General features: G+C 41.5%; 1 long non-coding RNA gene across 1 annotated transcript in view; it reads right to left on the bottom strand.

Annotated features, from left to right (window-relative positions):
* The window catches only part of LOC123982519, a 51,974-nt gene that overhangs the window by 26,478 nt on the left and 8,976 nt on the right, over nt 1–16,520 (bottom strand). The window lies entirely within an intron of this gene.

The raw sequence follows: 16,520 nt of genomic DNA on the forward strand, positions 1-16,520 counted from the left end.
CTGGAATGCTAAGCTGAGATAACCCTGATGATGTTATTTTCTGACCTCTTTCTGAACCACAGGAAACATTAAAGCTGAGTAGTGCTCCTTATGATGAGTAAGCTGAACTTCATGTGTAAAACTGGTGGAATTCCCCTTTGATGGATTGTTTCAGCACCAAGTTCATTGCAATATTTGTTTTGTTTGTTGGTTAGGCTACGGCATGTGTGTCTTCTGTCAATAGTCCAAAGTAAATGTGATGTTTGTTCCATATTGACTTGGTAAAAATGTATTCACAGTGATAAACAATGGGCAGACCCTGGGGGGTGGGTCCTGACTGGAAAAAACAATACTATTAATGGGATTCATTCATGTAACAACTGGTAAAGTGAAAGAGAAGAAACAGGGCAGCAATGGGGAATGAAACAGCACAGCAATACAGTGAGGTGATTTAAGGAAATGAAGGCAGGATATGTGACAGGATGAAGGTGAATAATACCGAGAAAACGGGAGCAAAAGTGGGCTGGGAGAGGAGGAGGGGTTGTGCTGAAGTGAGTGAGAGGGAGGAGAGGAAGGGAGGCAGGCTAAATCCTCACACCATTATTATCAGGACTCACATGCAGCCCTTTCTGTGATGGAGTGAAAGGAGATAGAGAGAGATAAAGAAAAGATGGAGTTAAAGAGGAAATGGAAAGCAGGATTACTGGTGTGACAGCACCGGCAGATGAACGGCAGCGCAACGGTGAGGGAGAGAGAGAAACTCTGGTGGGAAAAAAAAACAAATCAGTGCAACAGGATAAGGACCTGCTAGTGCACAGCCGGCCCGACCCCGCAGACCTGCCATCTGTCTCGCTGTTCTCTCCGTGTTCCCGACACTCCGACCATCAACCAACATCTGGATCACCTCACATCCATATGGGAAAGAGGGCGAGGGGGGCCAAAAAAACCAAATCTTACTGTCCCCTCATCCTTTTTGATCACACAGGACCTGAGAAGGCACATCATCACCAGGGGGATCCCTTGCTGCGGAGTACCATCACCACGGGGGCTGATAACTGGACCGAAGGAGGGAAAAACTTTTGCTTCAACGATGCAGAGGCGTGCGCAGGACCCCTCTTTATCTGTCTGTGAGATTTTCTAACTTCCCATGGATCTGTTGTGTCTCTTACCCCCGAGCAGGGAGAGGGAAAAGGAGACAGAGGAGGTGGAGAGGGGGAGAAAGGAGGAGACGGCGGGGAAGTGTCATCGCCGCTGCTGCTGAAGTGTTACCGGCATTTGTGCTCCTCTGCTGAAGAGGCATTTTATCAATCTTCCTCCCCCTCATTCCCTCCTCTCCTCATCCACCCAGCAGGGAGTCTGAGGGATACAGACAGAGAGCTAAACACTGTGGCTTAATGCACACAAACACACACGTACAACGGCTGGCTGCCTGTCTAGGGGCTCCTGCACCTCTCGTCTGCTGTCACCCTCGTTTTCCCTCACTTTCCGTTTCCTCTCCTTTTCCATTTTGATGTCCTGTCTTCACCTTCATGACCACTTGTAAATGCGCTCACTGTGACACACAAAAATAGAGAGAAGTGAGAGAAGGGTGAAGAAAGTGAGGAGTTAGAAAGAGAGATTTTTGGAGGAACAGGGAGATCACATATGCTCTCTGTCACGTTGTGAAGTCCTCCAGGGGAGTGTGCAGACATCCAAAGCTGCCAAACACACATACACACACACACACACACACACACACACACACACACACACACACACACAGTCACTGATAACTCACACACACTCACTGTCACACAGAGACATGGTCTAAATGCGTACTCCTACAGGTGCTGAGAGGGGTGATAGGCAGATGAAAACCGGGTGAATAGGAAAGAAACAGAAATAGAGAAAAAGACATTTGGAGGATAGCAGCCGGTGGTGGAACGATGGAGCAGCAGGAGTTCAAGTTGGATGACGGCAGAAAGCTCAGGTAAGTGTGTCACACACACTCTCTCACTCTCACACACACAAATACACATTCCTTCACAATCTTATTCTGTCAGTTAACCTGATCTGTCAGGAATTCATAGTTTTCATATATAAGTGAGGGTGGCAGATATAGAGCAATGGACAGAGACATAATAGATAGATACTAGAATAAGAAGCTCAGGGGGAGTGTGAGCATAGACACAGTATGAGTGCAGTCATACTTTCTGTTTTCATAAGTGAAGAGTTTCCTCAAGAGAAAGCTCCCATCTGCTGCTGACAGAAACAGAACAGCCAGTTGTTACTATAACAGGAACTACTGTAAGAGGACACATTAGCATTTTTCACTCTGAGGTTTGGCAGTCAGCTGCTTGTTTGGAGTGTGCATGTGTGTGTGTCCACAATCCTTCCATACCTGCACACACGCTTACTCAATATGACTCATTTACCTGTGGGTAATGGATGTTACAGTTGCAGTGTATTGCTGTCGCATCAGTTACGTGGTGATGCTGATTGATTTGTCCCATAAGCTGTACATAGGTCTCGTTTTTCTCCATTAGTGACTGAAGCTTTCTGCTCCAGTTTACATATATCATGTTGCAACAGCATGGACCACAGTTTCATTAACATAGACCAGTGGTTCCCAATGTAGGGTGTTTGGCCCTCCCAAAGGGTCCCAAGATGACTCAAAGGGGCCTCAAGATGATTAAAGGGACAGTAGAAGAATAAAAAAAAACATTTAATCTCTAATGAATTTTGTCTAATTCCTGTGTCCTCTTCTCTTTATGGCTTCTGAAATGTTCTTCTGAGGTTGCAAACTGTTGTAGTTTAAATATACCATGCAATATGATATACGTTGCAATATCGTAGTTACATAGGGACATCCCACCATGGGTGAAAAAAAAAATCTTTCTGTCTACAACACAGACAATCGGGAATATGTGTGAGTGAATGCATACTTGCACCATTTCATGTATGGATTTGTAAGTGTTTCAACGTCTGTTTTAAGCAGGTGAGGCAGCAGATTGGGTGTCACTGAGATTTTGCTTTACGTTTGATTGGTAAGGAGCCAAGCCCCCTGTCCCGTCAACGTCACTCATATTGGCTGATACATCCGGCCTGCAACGATTTCCTGTAAAGCTGTCAAATCTTTATGTGTGAGAGCGGGAACCCACAGAGAGATGGAGCTGCAGTGTTAGTGGCTAAAACCCCAATTATGATCAATTTTGTGGCAGACGCAATGTGATATGATTCATAATAAGCTCAGGGGTTAAGTATGACACACTCATTTATTAATATTGAGAGTTTAATTTGTATGTTTATTAGCTGTGTGTGTGTGTTTCTGTCTCTGTGTGTGTGTGTGAGAGTTGGGGCACAAATGCATAGCCTACATTAGCATGTACTTGAGAGAGCGCGATACACCCAGAACTCAACTTGTCTTCCACAATTAATCCATAAGGAGGAGAAGAACAGAAGAACAGGAAGAGAGGATGGAGCTGCTCCTAGTTCAGGCTCTGTGGTGTGTTTAATGTCATACACAACTGTTAATGTAAGTGTTTTAATGATGGCTTCATTGGGATGGGTGATCGAAGTTGAGTAGTCTCATTTATCCAAAGTGTGACTGAAGTCAGGAGTTTTTTCCTAGAGTACTGACACGTATTAAAGTTCATTAAATTTTTGTAACTGTACTAGACAGTGTCGCCCTGATCTATGCCCGTAGTGGTATCTGAAGGAACATACAGTTTACACATCCATTACTCATAAAGTTTGTTAGTGCATGAAGTTGAAAACGCGAACACACCAATAAGAAGGTGAAGTCTGATAATCCATGCTATGTTAACCTGCTAGTTTGCTAACTTAGGGTAAAATTTTTGTATCAGAGTGTTTTAGCTGCTACGGCTGGAAGAGTACTTTTACTTTTATTACTTTAAGCATATTTAGCTGCAAATCCTTTTTTTGAATGCATGACTCATACTTGTAACAGTTGATTAAAATATCTTCCACTGCTGGTGACTAGTGACTTATATCAAAAGTGAGCATACTGGTGAAGCCTCCTGGCACTTGAAATGCTTAAAATCAAACATTAATTAGGAATTTCCAACATTAGTCAGTATAACAGTTTCAGAAAATAAAATCGCTGCTCTAGAATAAGTTTTCAGACTGGGATTTGTTGGACTGATTTAAAGTCCATTATAAATGAGGCTCTAGAGAATCCTGATGTTTCAAGCAGCTGTCAGAGCGCTGCGCCTGCAGTATGTTCATGAGAGGAAGGCCGTCTACTACATTAATACTAGCCCTCTAATTCAAGCCCCCTAATTAATGCAATCAAATCACTTTCATAGGTGCTGTGAAAAAACAAGGTTCAAGGCAGACGTTGATAATTCTCTGGAGATGATGCTCATCCCATCAACTAGATCCTCTCTGCACATTTCCTCTCCACCCCCCGGGGACTCAGTATAGGGACTCCATCATATCCCAGCTAAGTAGTTAAATGACTGAGCATTCACTACTGTATACGTAGTGTATGTCCCAGGAGGTATATGATAATTCAACAGTGGACAGACTTAAGCATCAGCTGAATATGTGGGAACAGGTTTTCTCATAATGGAACTAATGGTATTGTTTAATAGTGGCATATATGGTAGACAGTGTGTTTGTTCTACAAATGAGAACTCAATTATTAATCAATGTTTTTCTTTTAAAAGAGTTTGAGGAAAACTATTTTTTTATTCTCTTTGTAGGTACCTGAAAGTGCAACAATAATGAACAAACAAGAGTTTGGGTTTATTCATATGCTTCCACTTTAAAGCACTGGATGCTTTTGTCAATGTTTTTGGCTAGTGAACACTTAAATCAAGGCTTGCTACAGGTTGCACAAGCAGAGAAATGAAAGAATAATGAGGATGTTTTGTTGGATAAACCTTCAGAAGCTGAGAGGCTGAAAATATTCAGTATTACTTGAGTAAAAGCTCAAAAACGAGGATGAATTTGTGTAGCAATTTTCTTTGTTTTCTGATTTGATGCCCCTATCCGCAGGACAACATAATTTGTGCTTTCCAAAAATGTTACAAATTACTGTTTTAGGTGAGAAATCAATATTTAAGGTCTGGTTATGTTTAGGGAAAGATCATAGTTTGGGTAGAAATAAGTACATAATTAAGGTTAGGGAAGCATCCGGGTTTGATTTAAACTTGCTTATTTGAAAGGGTAGGGGAGCTTTATCATCATGGTTTCAATTATAAACTTGGTAAAAGTTATAGATCGATCATGATCATGCTTAATAAACAACATTGACTGTCAGTCGGAACCAGGGCATGAACAGTTGTTTCCAGAGTTAAACATCACCTGACCTCCTCATTTGCTCCTGATGGATAGGATATAGTTACTAAGATTAGGCTTTCCCACTTGAATGTAAACATTTTGGCCATCTGCTGAAACAGCTGATTCTGTTGTTTTTCTAGGGCAGACAGTCTCCAATTATGAATCAATGTTGTTCTTTTTTCCCATTGTTATGAATTAATTACATGGGGAAAAAATCATATTTTTACTTTTTGGAAAGTGCCACATATTAATTGGCTTTATACTTCTTTCAAAGTCTACTTTCTAGCAGGGTACACCAATGTTTTGGGCTCATAAACACTTAAATCAATGCTACACAGAGTTCAATGGTTAAATGATTTTGCATTTTTAGGATGTTATGTTTGATACAGGGGTGGCGCGGTGGTGCAGTGGTTAGCACTGTCCCCTCATAGCAACAGGTCGTGGGTTCAAACCCCAGTTGCCCCGGCCTTTCTGTGTGGAGTATGCATGTTCGCCCCGTGTACGTGTGGGTTTTCTCCGGGTGCTCAGGCTTCCTCCCACCATCCAAAGACATGCAGGCTAGGTTAATTGGTGTCTCTAAATTGTCCTTAGGTGTGAGTGGTTGTCTGTCTATGTGTGGCCCTGCGATGGACTGGCAACCTGTCCAGGGTGTACCCCGCCTTTCGCCCAATGTCAGCTGGGATTGGCTCCAGCCCCCCTGCAACCCTGTACACAGGATAAGCAGTTGATGATGGATGGATGTTTGATACATTTTCAGTGAGAACGTTTATCCCAACATGGCAGAGCTGTACTCCATCTGTAAATCTCCATAATAATAGGAAACCGGGTGCATGCACTACCACACTCAATCACGTGATCACACACGTGAATGTAATTTAGGAAAATAAGTGCATATGTGATTACAACATTTTAAAAAAATTTAGTGTGATGTTTTCCCTTATATCTCTCTCTGTCTGTCTTGTATTTTTTCCTTTATTTAGTTTTTAAAATTCTGTTAAAAAAGATAACATGATAGTCAGCTTACTGTTGTGTGCTGTGTTTGTGTGTGTGATTGCAATTTAGATACAACACATTGTGGTCTGTCCCCTGTGTTCACGACGTCCTTTCTATGTCGTAATCACACTCTGTTATATTGCTGCTAATCTGGAGCAGACACGCCCACTCTGTCACCACACACACACACACTGCTAATCTGAGGCCCCATTATGAGGTCCCCTTTTTCAGAGATTACACTGTTAAATTCACACTTGACCTTCTCTCCAGTCATATTCATCTGTTTTTATGTTTTGCAATTGTCCTCCTGTTTCCACAATTACCCTTTTCCTCCACCACTTGCTTACCCTGGCCACTTTGTGTGTGCTTGTACAAATCACCCATACTTAAAACTCATTGTTCTTCCCGCATTACTGTCACTTGCGTAGTACCGTCTGCAAATGCAGAGAGCTTAAATTCATAGTAACACATCACAAACAAGTAAAATTCAATAAAGATATTGGAAACCGTTCCCTGTTTCCTCTGGCAGATGAAAAAGAAGCAGTAATTTACAAAATGATTTGAGTCAACAAATTATACTTCATAAAGGAATTGTGGTAGCGCAGCAGTAATTTATATGCACATACTTATTGCTGCATAAACCACTAATTTACAATCAAACCTAGATGTAAAAATTCTCTTCATGATCTTCTTTTTTAGACAGTAAGTGTAATTATTCTGTGTAAGTTTGCAGCTCAGTTATAAATCCATCTCAAAATATAAACATATTCTGGTCCATATCCAGACTTTAATCATGTGAAGATACACTATCTCTCTCTCTCTACAATATTAATCAAACTCTATAACTCGCAGATTGTAAAATTAGCTATGTACATGCCCGTGGTTGGTAAATAAAACAGTGGGTTGAGGATTATATGTGTTACATGTTTTATCTGCTTTAGCTGTATATATAGGTAAGATAGCTATCGTGCGATTTCTTTTGTCTTTTATTCCGCAGATTATTTAAAATACAATTGTGTGAATAGTGTGTAAAATACAATTGTCTCACATCTGCCACTTACAATCTGTGCCTTTCAAAGTTTTTCTACGTGGGTGTGGGTTTGTTTTTAATCTCCACCTAGCACAAGTGGGTGGCGGGTTAACGGCCGCTCTGTGCAAGAATCATATAATGATTCATTGGAGACAGATCAAATTATCTTGGGGAGTCAGAACAAGCAATCACAGGATTTACAAGAGAAAAAGTGTTCTGCTATGAGGAAAATCTGCATGACCTCCCTGGGGAATCTGTGTAAATCATATATCAGATTTTAAGATCTGGTTTTACATGTACCCTCCAAATAACCCCTGTCTATATGAACTTGATAATACAACTAAAATGGCCAAAGGTTAAAAATGTCACTATGCAGACGACACTGCTCAATACAATTCTAATACACAAGTTGTTAAATAAAAATAAAATGTGACTTTTGAAAATGCAGTTATCTTAAAGAAAATGGAATCAAAATTTCTTTGAATTGTGGAACCAAACATCTCCTAAAAGCTTAACAAAAACACAAACATATCAATGAAGTTATCCTTCATAAAGCCTGCTCCATGTTTTGACTTAAGGTTGATCTATCAGCAGCATCTAATGACAGAGACAGATTGTCTTTCAAAGGTTTAAACTGTATATTTATTGCTATGGGCACCCAAAGCCCAGCAGCTTAAAACCTTATTAAGGTGAATGATTGATATGCCGGGAGCATGAACAGTGAGGAGGGGTGGGACACATTTAACCCAGTGTTGCTTTGAAAGGAGCTTTGATTCAAACCTGGGAGGTGCTGTTAATTATCAGGGTGTCTCAGATGAGACCGACACTCGGTATAAAACTCCCCACTATATATGTGTGTGTATGTGGAAATTTTTATTTGCCATAAGAAAGCTCACTTGCTTTTATCAAAGGTTTAGGTCGATCTTCAAACAACAAATTTGCTTGAAGTGGCTAGCTGCATATGCAAATGTTGATGGTATACTTATTGCTATGAGTTATATGGCCCATTTTAAGTGATCCAACACTATGCTCCTGTAATTTTATCGTATCCAATGTTTCAAAATTTGTTTTAGATTACAATAGAATACAACCTGCTATGTAGTCTCAGAGGACTGTCAGAGTCTACCCAAACCAGAGATGCTCACAAGTCTTTGAGCTAGAGTCCAAGTCATGTCTCAAGTCTCTGAGCTAGAGTCCAAGTCAAGTCTCAAGTCTCTCATGGTTATTACGAATGATGTATCACCTGCTGCGTTCAATCCAGGTTGCGTATAAAACTGCATAGCTATAAGGAATACTGTAACTGTAACCTGTTTTTCATTTACAGAGCACAACCATGTAATGCGCAATGCAATTATTGACGGCTTATTAAATACTGTAAGTCAACACACTTCCCAGACACTTAAACCCAGTGTAACGTCAACTAAATAAAACTGTGACGTTGCATAATCAACAATACCAGTACAAACAATACAAACCAGTAACCTGTTTTTAACTTACAGAGCACAAGCATGTAGCCTAATGTACAATGCGTCTACAATTAATGACTTATTATAAGCTTAATTGTAAACTACTGTAAGTCAACAAACCCTGTTGACTCTCAAACCCAGTGTAAAGCAACAATAAAGCTGTAACCTGTTTTTAACTTACAGAGCACAACCATGTAATGTGCAATGCAATCAATGACAGCTTAAACTACTGTAAGTCAACACATCCCCCAGACTCTCAAACCAGTGTAACGTTATAACTAAATAAAACTATAATGAACAATAAACAATTTAATCAACAATAAACCTGTAACGTCTTTCTAGCCAACGGTAATAATTAACGTGATGGCAGCCAGCAGGGCCTAAATGATTACGTTAATCGACTACCACAAGTTTGGCAAGTAAACCAACGCTCATTCATCTTTTCATAACGAACGACAGTCGGAGTAAACCTCTAGTAGGTCGTAAATGAAGTAAGAAGCAAGCTAACATTAGATTGCCAATGCTGAGCTGGTGGTGTGTACTCACCACAGGTTACTAACTTATTTGCGTTCAGCATTTCTTTGTTTGGGTCTTGTTGTATGAAGTTTTAACGCCAAAGTTTATAATGAATGGCACAGCAGCTGTTTGTTGTCCTCTCTCACGCAGCAGATGCTATGCGTTACGTAGGCAGGTTATAGATAACGGAGGGAGGGAATAACTAACCAATCCATGGTGAAGTAAATAATAATTAAAAAAAACCTTATATAAAAACACACAACTCAGACGGTTACATCCAGGGGATGTGGGACTAACAATTTTTCAAATTAACAAATGTGAATTCCCAGGGTGGAAAGTCAAGCAGGTGACACAGGCTCACATTTTAACAGAAAGTTATTAAAATCAGACAGCAAAACGGAACAACAACCTGTAGGCAAAAATAAGGGACTTTAATAATCACAACAAAAGTTATGGGGGGTGTCATAATGTCACTGAGACTAGGGCTGTTGTGGTGAAGTAATTTCCCCCGTGGTAATATGTTGGGGCTCAACAGCGCGGTTTTTGGTATTATCGCATTTTTCATCAATTAAGTAATTTGGTGCCATATAGCATAGTGAGAGGATCTCGCATCACTGCACAGTGAGCCGTAACAGCAGCTTTATGGTCGGAGCATGCTAGCTGCTGTGTGCCAAGTTAACTCATTTTTGTGGTTTGACTGTGGCTTTTTCACACGTACCATTAGCTATATTATTAGCTTCAGGGTATGTTTATCAAGTCAATTTACATACCGCAGCAACACACACACACACACACACACCGTCCGACGTAAACCGTCCTTGAACCATTACAGAGGTTGTTACGTTTGTGGACCTGAACATTGCGGTAGTTGCGGTGCTTGCCATCCTCCACGGTAGGCTTGACCAGTAGCACGGTAACATTATTTAAATTTTGAGGTTATCGTGACAGCCCTAACTGAGACCAATGAAGACGAGGAGCAAAGGAGGAATTTCAGTGACACAAACACAAAATCTGTAGTAGGTCACAGAGCTGTTAATGCATGATAAAATCTTGGAAAATGTATGTAAATTTCTGGGTCTTTCATGTTGCGATGTGTTGTTTCGACAAATGTTTCTAATACTGAATATTTGTACTGACTGTAATCACTGATGGAAAAGTAACATCTAGTACTGTACTTGAAGCAACATTATGTAAGATTTGGTGTGATTTTACACCTCTACTGTTTCATATTGTAATTTACTGTTGTTATAAATAAGGACAGCTGTATGCGTGGATTTATTGTTTGTACATTTCTTGATTACATGATATAAAAAACTAGAAAGTTGGAAACTATGCTTACACAGCCAAACATCAAGCAAGTGCGACACAAGACATTGAGATATTACTTATTAGTCCAACAAAAAGATTGCCACCTTGGCATCTGTCTTGCAGCCTTTTTATTTCACGAAGCTCTCACAAATTTCCGGGAGCCTCTTGCTTGATTTGACAACTTTGCTAACACAGGCAAACACAGATTGATCCCCCTAGGGGATATTCACAAGGGCACCCATCACTATATAAAATAATCAAAATTAGCTACCTGCTGTAACATAAAAGTTATGTACACGTGATGGCATCAAAAATGTGAATCCAAAAATATAACAAATTATTAAGTTTGTTTGGTGTACACTTTTGTACTTTTACTTTACTTTATATTTTTTTTATAGTGAGGTACTGCTACTTTTACCTAAGTAAAAGATCTAAATGCTTCTTTCAACACTGTTTGTAGTGAACGTAAATGTATTAAACTTATGTACACAACATACCGATAACACCAGATGGTGTATGTATATTTAAGGCAGTACCATAAAACTGTGTTAAACTTGCCTTGAAGTGCAGTCAAAACGTCTGTGATTGGTTTGCGGTATCCTATCTTCTAAGGAAGGTACCATCACTGTCAAGGAAAAGTGGTCAGTGGTTCAGTAATTACAAAATAGTCATCCAATTGGCTATGACACGATGTGAGCATGTAATTAAATTTAAATGAAAGTCACCAAAACTAGAGCTTTACATTTACACAACTAATTAATTTGCAGATTTCAAAAGCAATTAGTGTAGCATCTTTTTCACTTCTTGTATTTCTGTGGGTAGGTCGATGACATCACAGCATGTGGTACGAGTCTGGCTGAAGTAATGCAATTCCAGCGATGAGGGTCGAGGACCTGTGTGACATTTTTGGCATCCTGCTTGCACTGTGTGTGTGTATGTGTGTGTGCTGAATCAGCCATGTGTAGAGATAGAGAGGTGATTACAGTCATGACACTGGGGGTTGGATTATGGAGGATTACATGCACGCAAACTTGCACACACATACACACACAGTTTTCCTCATGACACAAAAGTCTAAATGCAGGTCTAATACTATCATACAAAAGGGTCAGAGAGAGAGACAGACAGACCAGGAGAGAGAAATAAGGGATGGATATGTACTACCGGATTATGATGAATTATGTCAAAAACATCATGAAAGTAAAGCAGCTTGTATGTTTGACTGTTCTCCCTTCCTCCCTCTCCCTTTTCTACCCTTCTTTCCAGGCAGTAGGCTGCCAACATGGCCGTTCCCAGGGGACATCGTCCTCACTCTCCTTGGCCTCCTCTCTTCCACCTCCTCCTCTTCCTCCTCCTCCTCACACCCTCCCCCATCCCCCTGCTGGCCCGGCCGCTCCTCATCCACCCATCCATTAATGTGGCAGTGGTATTCAGCGGCTCCAGCTACCAGAATGAGGTCAGAGGTCGTCTCAGCGGGGAAAACTTCGTGGACCTGCCTGTGGTGGTCAGCCCAGTCACCGTGCTGGTCAACGACACCAACCCCCGTGACCTTCTGACACGCCTCTGCGATACCATGGCAACAGAGAGACTGCATGGCGTGGTCTTTGAGGATGATGTGGGCTCGGGTGCCGGCGCTCAGGTAAAAATGATTTATTCATTTTTGGGTTTTCTGATAAAACATCCTCTCCAGAGTCACGGTGTTCAGTCACCCACAAACGTGTTTCCTAAAGCTGCACATGGCAACATTTTTATGTAAAAAGGACTTGTCCTGTCAGGTTGAATCACAAAGTGGGTCTGCAGAAAAGAAGAACTAATTAAGATGCCAAGCATGTACTATCTTTGTTCAAATTGAATTACGGTGTTGGTATGGTTTCGGATCATAAAGGGAGAAGAAGTGACATCAGAATGTAAAAGGAAAATGCAAACAGTGTCCTAAACAAAAGACCTACCAGGAAAGGTTTGCTCAAAGTACTGTTAAATATTACTTAACTGTAAAATTACTTTTGTAAAAATGCACCACACTGATTTGTAACAGTAACAAGAGTAAATGTAATTTGTTACTTCTACCCCTGCCCCCTATTAGCCACTAATAAGGCCTTCTATGGAATGTATGACATTACATTACATGATTGTTGCTTTTAAATCCCCACAATTCATACATTTCCCTGTTATTTGTATTTTTATTATTTCCTTTAAAATTTAAAATTCTTTTGGTGAGTCTGAATTGTTTACATCCATGTTTACTAGCTAGTAGTTTTCTTCTTTGCTGTCTTTGCTGACACCCTGATGTGTTTCCTGGCACGTTACTGCAACCTAGATCAGAAGAACAGAGTGAAAGCATTGGCAGGACTGTTTATCGCGTCACCTGCATCCTTTTGCATGTATACAAAACAAACAAAATGGGCCCCATCCATTGTCAACCTCTTATCCTGCGTACAGGGTCGCGGGGGGCTGGAGCCAATCCCAGCTGGCATCGGGCGAAAGGCGGGGTACACCCTGGACAGGTCGCCAGTCCATCACAGGGCGACACATAGACGAACAACCACTCACGCTCACACTTAAGAACAATTTAGGGTCACCAATTAACCTAGCCCGCATGTCTTTGGACAGTGGGAGGAAGCCGGAGCACCCGAAGAGAACCCACACAGACACGGGGAGAACATGCAAACTCCACACAGAAAGCCCGGGGCAACTGGGATTTGAACCCACGACCTTCTTGCTGTGAGGCGACACTGTACCACCGTGCCGCCCACAAAATGGGCCCCCACTAATAAAAATATTGCTTCGTTGCGCTGCAAGTGAACTAAAAACTCCACAGGGTTAAGATACCAGTGCAGTCCTATCACTGGTGCTTTCAACTTCTTTATGCAAACACAGAATCTGTCTGTTTTGTTTTCAGGTGGCAGAAGTGGCACAGATCCTGGACTTCCTGTCCACTCAGACAGCTCTGCCAATTGTGGGCATCAGTGGCGGCTCTGCAGTTGTCATACCATACAAGGTATTGTCAAAATAATGTGCTGGTCATTTCTGCATTGATCCAGCACCACCCTGCAGCTTGAACCAGGGCTAGAGTCGTGTGCCTTGTTGCCATGCCACAGGGATGACACACAAACAAAAATGATTTAACATTTGTCACAAACACTATAATGAGCAATTAAGGAAGCAAGAAAAAACAGCAGTAAAAAGATGAATAGCAACCTGTAATGTAAACCCTGTCAGCAGCAGCACCCGCACATCACAGCCTCCTGTCTTAGTCAGAACTCTTCCACACCGGCGTCATTCAGCTTAAAACAACTTAAGTAGGTCAGAGCAGTGAAACCTACTTTGGCAGGCAGCTTGCATGCAAATATTTGGATGTGAGCAATACAGATGGGTGAATTATCAGCGATGACTGCAGCCATCGACCCTCATCAGCTCCTTTAATCCCTAACTGAAAAAGTCTGAGTTGTAGGAAGGGAAACTTTGCAAGGCGAGACAAGTGCTATGGGCGATCTGTGCCTCAATCAATCATCCCGGTGCACTTGAAGAGCAGCAGGTTTTTCCTGCTATGATTTAGCATGTATCTCATTGATGAATGGAGATGGAGCGCAGTGAGCTGTGTAGTTAGATTGTAAAGAGGAGATTGATGACACTAGACGGATTAATCTGTACCTTTTTTTCTCCTTTTGAGTCGCAAAATGGCTCCATGCCTTCTTCCTCTCATTCTCTTCCCTTCCTTCCTTTAATTGCTTTACTGCCATCATCAACACCTTGTATTTATAGAACCAACTCTCACACATAGAAACACACATGTAAATGAACACCCTCACATATTAGAGCACACACAGCTAAATGTGTGCATTGCTACACCTATCCACCGCAAGAAGCATCCATACTGAGCTGAAAAGTGTGGTTATATAGCTGCAAGTGGATTTCATCCCCAGGCAACATTTTGTAAACTAAAGCATGTTGTATTTATCAGCTTCCTGTTAATCAAAAGGTATCAGCAGATGTCACGTCATAGATGGGTATTAAACAGGAGGAGTTGTAGCTGCAGGAGGGTGATTGATTTGCTGTATTTTGATAGCAGAACGGGAAAGGCAGAGTGAGTGCGTAAGAGACAGAGGGAGGAGAAAGATGCTTCGATGAAGCTTGCCTGACAGCTGCCTGAAGGCAGTGTTTTACTGTCACAGAAAAGTCACCCTTTCCTCTGTCACGAGTGAGATAGTTATTCTTGTTTCTCCACTTCTTTCTTTCCCATTCCTTTTCCATGTTTCTTCCTCTTTGTCCTATTCTCACCATGTCTCATTTCCCCCTCATTTCCATATTTACGTTTAGTCTCTATCCCTCCAAGTTTACCATCTTTCCCTCCATCACCTTTAGTCCTTGACACGTTTGAATACAGATTCTTGGCCCTGTTGTGCGTCGTCTGAATCCATTGAGGCCGTGGCTAGACACGAGAGGCCAGTGCTCTCTTGGAGCTCCAGACCCCATTAAATTGTTAATTAGACTTTGCAGGAGGCTGAAGCACCCCCACAGCTTTCATCGTTCACCCCAAAATCTAGTCTATTTTTCTGTTTTGATCCATATTCATTGCATAACCTCACCCTTCCCCCTTCCCGTCGCTGCTTCAACTTAAATTGGCAAAGAGGTGGTTCATATTTTCTCAAGATGTGCTTTTGATACTTGTCCCAGGCAGTTTTTCCACAGTGTAAAGTCACTCTGAGACTCTCTGAGAATATTTGGGGCAAAGTGTGTCAGTTATCAACAATCTCTGGTTTGTAATTTGCAGAGACGATCACGGCTGGCTCAGTCTTAGTTATTTAACCTCTCTACTTGATAGAGGCAAAAGACAAGCGGAGGGGATGTTATCTATTGTACTGACTGTTTGTCTGACGAGCCCAGTGTTGAGTGACAGTTCTCTATATAGCACAAAGAGTAAATCACTCTCCTCTGAGGTCTGCCTGTCGAAGGCCTCATTCAGCCCTCCTCCTTACACTCCCCCTCAATCTCTTTCTCTCTCTTGTACTCTTCTTTGTTGTCAGCAAGGCAAAAAAAAAACCTTGTCAGAGGTGTCTTGCACAATGGGACAGGTGGATTGGATGGAGAAAGACATATGTGTGAGCGCATGATTCTCTTAGGGGATAAAAGAGCTCAATAGTGCTTGATTATCAATAGCCTGACGATGATGAATTTCTTTGATGGCTGGTTTAAAAAGAAGCAGCAACCGCCCGGGCCGCCTATTTATGGTTCCTGTCTCAGTGATCTCTCTATGGCAAACAACAAGGAAGGAGGGAGTGAGACAAAGATGAAAAGATTGAAGGGAGGAGAGGAAGCGTGTCTTTTGTCAGATGGCACACACATCAAGCGAAGGCAAAGAGGAGGAAATGAAAGAGCGTGAAGAACAGCTGAGAAAAGGCATAAAGACTGTTCAATAGGGCCTGCGAGGGACAGAGAAAAAATATTACAACGTGTCTCTCTGAGGAGTTGGAGATGTTGAGTGTGTTTTGTCTTTGTGTGTGTTCTTGGCTGGCTGGCTGTGAGTCATTGGATTGTGCTAGGTGATCATTAGAGGGTGCTGCATCCAGATGTCGAGTCATGGGAGTAACATAGCAGGAGACAAAGGGAGGAGAAGAAGAGGGAGGAAACTGCCCACAGAAACAACAAGAAACTTTACTGACAGCAAAACTTTAATTTACTTATTCCACTGTTTGAAAAACAAGTATTCCAATTATGAGGTAAAACAAGTATCTCTACATTTGGGAAACATTACATGGCCAAAGTTGAAGGGATCCAAGGAGCCTAGTCCAAACAATGTAAAAGTCCATGTGGGCAGGGGTGTCTACATTCTTAAATGTTTATATTCTTCTTATTGTCAACAAATCTAAACTAGACCAAAGACCAAAACCAACAATGAACTGAGCCTACTAACAAGTGTAGACATGATATTAACTTCTCAAAAA

Source organism: Micropterus dolomieu, linkage group LG14 (genome assembly GCF_021292245.1).
Source record: "Micropterus dolomieu isolate WLL.071019.BEF.003 ecotype Adirondacks linkage group LG14, ASM2129224v1, whole genome shotgun sequence".
Lineage (NCBI taxonomy): Eukaryota > Metazoa > Chordata > Actinopteri > Centrarchiformes > Centrarchidae > Micropterus > Micropterus dolomieu.